This window comes from Heterocephalus glaber, unplaced genomic scaffold (genome assembly GCF_053883595.1).
Source record: "Heterocephalus glaber isolate CG9 unplaced genomic scaffold, H.glaber_assembly_v1.0 deba00000942, whole genome shotgun sequence".
Taxonomy (NCBI): Eukaryota; Metazoa; Chordata; class Mammalia; order Rodentia; family Bathyergidae; genus Heterocephalus; species Heterocephalus glaber.
This window is the reverse complement of record NW_028258174.1, coordinates 3,944,199-3,950,472: the sequence shown is the minus strand read 5'-3', so window position 1 is coordinate 3,950,472 and position 6,274 is coordinate 3,944,199.

The window sequence follows — 6,274 nt, the reverse complement described above, 5'->3', positions numbered from 1 at the left end:
TGACTCCAATCCCTCCCCTCTTTCCTTTCCTACCTCAATCCCAGAAGACTGTAAAAGGAAAATACTCAATTTCCCTGACTCTTTTGCAGCCAGAGGTGGCCATGAGATAGCAGTCTGGGGAATAGAACACCTGTCCCTTCCCCTTCATCCAATCTTGAATGCAGGCTGGCTGGAGCTGCACCTGTTACCTTGTGACCACAAAGGAAAGGCCAAGGGGATTGCTGAGATATCAACTCCACCCTCCCGAGCTATGGGACTGATACCAACCACACCTGCCTGTTTCTGGACTTCTTACTACAAGAGACAAATAGACTCTCCTGTTATTTGTGTTACTTACTAATCTTTTTTTTTTTTTTACTCACAGCCACAAAAAAAAGAGAAGTTTTTAGTTTAGCAGTGTACCTAATGGTCTTTGAATTCTAAAACATACGTAATAGAATTATGTTCTTTTTATAATTAAAAAAAAATTTTTTGGTACCAGGGATCAAACTCAGGACCTTACACTTGCAAGGCAAGTGGTGGAACCACTGAGCTAAATCCCCGGCCCCTAGAATTATGTTATTTATAAGTACCATAAGAAATTAACCAAGTAGCAGTAATGCAAGAGAAAAAACAATTTAGTGTAATGTTTAATTGTTTATTCATAGCATTCAGCAAGGGTTTATATACTTTGGGTGCTTTTCTATGGCATAAATATAATCCGTGGCTCTCAGCCACACCAGCCATATAAAAATCAAGGGCTTGGGGGCTTGGGATTTAGCTCAGTGGTTCTGCCGGCTGCCTCACAAGCACAAGGTCCCGAGTTCAATCCCCGGTACCAAAAAACCCAAAAAAAATCAAGGACTTGGGTTACAGTCTCTGTGGTGGTTGACCCATGTGACATCATCAGAGATCTACTTTATCAGCTGCTCCTTAATATAAGGTTCTCAAACTCACACATCACTTGGGGAGCTTTTAAAATACAGACTGCTGAACCCTGTCCTTGACCTACTGAGTCAGAGTTTGTAGGTGTGGGAATCTCTAGTTATAGCCCAAGGGTTCTTGTGTTCATTTAATGCTCTGCCTTGTGGTGTTGCGTTTGGTTTGGGTTTTTGTTCTTTTTTTCTTCTTTTGCTGTATAGTTCAGGCTGGCCTCGAACTTGTGGTGATCTTGCCACAGTGCCTCAGCCTCTCAAAGGCTGGGATTATACTCAACCACTACACTTGGCTTCCCAGTGTTTCTCATGTGGACAGCTGGGCACTAGTCCATTGGGAATCACTACAAGTCAGAAGTATTACGTCTGGTTCCAGCCCCCTTGGAGCAGTCAGTGAACAGCTTGACTCTCACTGGTGAGGTTGCTCAACGCCTCTACCACCCCTACCCATGTGCCCCTGCCCTCCCTAAAGCCACTGTGCTCTGCTTGCCCTGAGCAGAAGTTATATGGCCTTCAAGGATAATCTCTCTTTAAGCCAATCTTTTTTTTTTTTTTTTTTTTTTTGGTACGGAGATCAAACTCAGGACCTTGTGCTTTCGAGGCAGGCAGTGGCACCACTGAGCTAAATCCCCAGTCCATCTTTAAGCCAATCTTAAAGGGTGGTATCTGTGGTGACAGAAGAGTTTAAAGTTTAAAGTTCTGGCACCCATGTTTCTCTGCTAACACAGTCCTGCCTATCATGTGGGCAGTTATGAAGCACTGCACTGATACTAGAAACAGCACAAGATAAAGGTAAATATAAGAATTGTTCTTTCCTTCCACTGGTCTAATGACCCATCTTTCTCCCAACAAAAAGTTAATGCATACAGATATCCTTATCTGAGTCTGAAGGGTCTTTTGTGAAGCCTAAACACAAGGCCTTGACAGTTTGCAACTTTTGTGTGCAACTTTAGAGACAGTGATGATGTTCCTGAAGGATCAGCAGAAACTGGGCAACCCAGAAAAAACATTCCTGAGATTTCTTGATCTGCTGTCCAGATCCCTTTTCCCACATGTTACCCCTTACAAAAACCTCAATTATCCTGACTGCATGATTCCTCGTTTTGGGGGGGGGGGGGGTTTGGCACCGGAGATCAAACTCAGGACCTTGCGCTTGGGAGGCGGGAGGCAAAACCACTGAGCTAAATCCCAGGCCCTGCTGCGTCCTCTTGGCAGTGCACTCTGACCTTGTTTTCTCTATATTCCTTGATTGTTGGTAAATTTTTTTACCATCCACATCACCAGTCTCCCATACACCATCTGGCACAACAGTATCTACCTAACGGACATTATAAGAATTCAGGGAACTAAGTTGTATATGGGACTAGTGAAGGGCCTGGTGTACTGTTAGTGCTCAATAGATGTGTGTTCAGTAAATTTAATACTCAAGAAATCATTAATATATTACCTTCAGGGTGTGGCCTCAGAACTTGCACTTTTTAAAATGCTCTTCAGTGACTGACAAATAGCCAGATTTGGGAACTACTGAAGCAGAGCCTTTGCCTCTTCCTACATTCATAGAGTTCTGGGCAACCTGATAACCCAGGCCATTGTATGACCTTCTCTCCGGGCCTTTGGTCAGTTCTCGGGTCACCCTGTGAACATCTCAAACACAAGGAAGTGGGACTTGCCACCACTACTGAAGCAATCGAATGAAAACCAATGTTTTGCAGGGATTCTAGTTGAAACACTTTACAGGTGTTAATCATGTAGTACAAGTAGCAGAGAAGTTCTCACTGGTGTTGAAGCTGTATATTAATGGACATAAGCATTTTATCTGATCTTATGAAAGAACTGGGATATTTGCATGAGTGTAAGACAATGATTATAGGTCCCTTTGTGTAGCAATGTAAAGGTAGGACTGGCAATCTTCTCAAAGATGGGCAGTTCATGGTCCCTTTGTTGTTGCTAACTTTCCACTTCTCAGCTCTGGAAACTTCAACCATAAGTCTACATGTGCAGACTGTACATGTAGTTTTACTGTACATACTAGTTTTACTGACCACCATTTAAAAGTTCACGGTGATGCTTCTGTTAGAATGATTTGTATGTTTCACTGTATAGTTTCAAGTAATTGATTGTTACAGAGGACTCACAATTAAATTATCCAATTAAATATGATTTCAACTTAATGAAATTCATATGTTGCTTTAAAGAATTCTAGGTTTTTTTTCTGAACCTAGGAATAAGAGTAAAGACATTGTGATAATTTATACAAAATATTCATTTTGCGATAATTCTTGCCCAATCTGCTGATGTGACAAGTCACATATATATACTATATCTTACAGTAGACCATGTGAATAATGGAATGCAGTGCCCCAACTGCAAACAGTGCCAATTATTTATTTGTTGGTGAACGGATAGTCTTGCAACCTAAGGATTCCAGACTCTGAATTTTTATACTTTATATATATTTTAAGTTAAACATACATGTTTTAGAACCACCTATGCAGCACTGTACTGATCAAATCACTTGACTTTTCACCGTTTTCATTTGTAAAAATAATGGAAATAAGTTCTTAGCCATCTTCTGGCCCTAAAAATGTAGTGACCAAGTAAATTTATAAAATCAAGAACTACACTATCATTTATTTCTGGGCTTCAATTTTATTAGTTTAGCGAGGCACATCTATTCCATAGAGTTTTGAGGACTGAAACAACCAGTAAAGACACTTCCAGTGATGCCTGGAACATAGCAAATATCTAATAAAAATTAGTTTCCTTTCTAAAATGTCTCTCCACAAAAATCAGGCCAGCTCCCACTGACAGAATATCATTTTAAAAAACATCAAGTCCCTGTTTTGCTCAGTGTTAGCTATTCTAAGATCATGAACTTTCAATTGACTGAGCTAATTAAAAAGCATATCTCTAGCATTAAATTGTTCTCTGCTACAGCCAGCAATACTTGCACCCTTATGGAAACCCTTTTTTTCCCTGGTACCAGGGAACTCAGGACCTTGCACTTGCCAGGCAGGCACCAGTACCACTGAGCTAAATGCCCAGCCCCTGGAAACCCATTTTTTAAAACTGTATTGATCACTGGGTGTAGTAGCGAATGCCTGTAATACCAGCCCTCGGGGGACTGAGGCAAGAGGATTGCTGTGAGTTCAGGGCCAGCCTGAACTACATAGTGAGACCCTGCCTCAAAAACAAAACAAAACAAAACAAAAAACTATATTGATTGTATTGTCCTCTACCCCTCCCAAAATGGAAATACCACTTCTTAAATCTGACAAATCTTGGGCAGGGGATTTAGCTCAGTGGTTTTGCCGCCTGCTGTGCAAGCGCAGGCGCAAGGACCCAAGTTCGATCCCCGGTACACACACAAAAAAAACCTGACATCTTAAATCCCTATCAAATATTATATATTATACAAATATTGGTAACCAACTCAGTACCATATAAACATAAATCACAAACCTGAGTATTATTAGATCAGGCCTTTGTAAATGTAATGAATCACAGGTTCTCTTTAGTGTTCATTGCAGCATTTGGACCTCTCAAACAGATTCCTTGGTCTCACAGAACTTGTGACTCAGAGACTGCTTTACACTATAACCTACAGAAAATATGCATTTTTAACAAGTTCAAGGCTGACACTGCTGGTCTGGAGACCACAATTTAAGAATCCCTAAATTGGGTGTGATAGCACATGTCTGTGATCCCAACTACTCAAGAGACTACAGGAAGATTGCAAGCTTAAGGTCAACCTATACAACTTAGCAAGACTCTTGCAAAATTTTTAAAAAGGGCTAGGAATATAGTTCAGTGGTGGAGTGAATGCTTTGTATGCACAAGGCTGTCATTACACAGCATGGAAAAACAAAACAACAAATGCAGCATTGGGATATGTTAAGAGACGTGAAACTATGAGAAAGTTGTAGCACACAAGGAGATAGAAGAAAGAGAAAAGTTGTAACACACCAAAGTGTGACCTACAAAGGAAAAGAAAGAACAGCGAGGGCCAGGAATGTAGCTTGTTTGAAGAGTGCTTGCATATGCTCCCCTTGGGTTTGACTGTGCGGGGGGGCAGGGGGGGGATAATGGAACAAAACTTCAAAAATTTGAAGTAAAGTATGTAAATATTGACTGCTCAGAAGAGATAAGGTCCCGAAGTTCTTGGCTGGGCAGGATGTGATCCCTGAGCTGCTGTTCAGTGGCAACAGGGCAATCTCAGATCTTGGGGGGAGAAGTGGAAACACTTGGACTTCCCAGGGCATGCTCTTTACTATTCGGTACAGAATTACTTGAATATTTTAATCACCACAGTGACAACTTTGGTGTGTCTGGCTGAACATTAGTTATCCAAGACAGGATGATGAAGAGAACCATGGATGCCTGGGTACAGAGGGATTTCATAGGTAATATAAGACCTCAGAAAGCTGTTTGGGATAGGAAGAGACAGGAGGTCAGTAGCTATTTCTACTTCTTTGTCTGAGAAATGTCTGTTCATTTCAGATGCCCATTTTTGGATCGGGTCTTTAAATTTGGGAGGTCTGATCTTTTGAAGTTCTTTATAGATTCGAGATAGTAGACCTTTGTCTGAGGAAGAGCAGGTGAAGATTTTTTCCCACATTGTGGGTTGTCTCTTCATACTGCTGGTGGTTTCTCTTGCTGTGCAGAAGCCTTTTAATAACAAGAGATCCCATTTGTTGATTGTTTGTGCTAGTTCACAGGCAACTGAGGTTTTGTTCATAAAATCTTTTCCTACACTGATGTCTTCAAGGGTTCTACCTAACCTCTGTTCCAACTGGCTCAGAGTTTCTATTTTAATATTTAGATCTTTAATCCATTTTGATTTTAGTTTAGTGCATGGTGAGAGATACAGGTCTGGTTTTAATCTTTGGCAAGTTGAAGCCCAATTTTTCCAGCACCATTTATTAAAGAGGCTATCTTTCCTCCAGTGAGGGTATTTGGCTCCTTTGTCGAAGATGAGATGGCTGAGGGTGTCTGGTGTTGTTTCTGCATCTTCTAATCTGTTCCACTGGTCCTCAAGTCTGTTTCATTGCCAGTACCATGCTGTTTTTATCACAGTAGCTTTGTAGAAGAGTTGCAGGTTGGGGATTGTGATAACCCCTGCCATGTCTCTGTTACCTAGAATTGCTTTTGCTATTCTGGGTTTCTTCTTGTTCCAAATGAATTTTTGGATTGTTTTCTCGAGGTCTATGAAGTATGTTGCTGGGATCTCAACTGGAATTGCATTAAATCTATATAGCAGTTTTGGAAGTATGGCCATTTTCACTATATTAATCCTTCCTACCCAGGAGCAGGGGATGTCTGTCCATTTTCTGATATCATCTTCAATCTCTCTTTTCAGA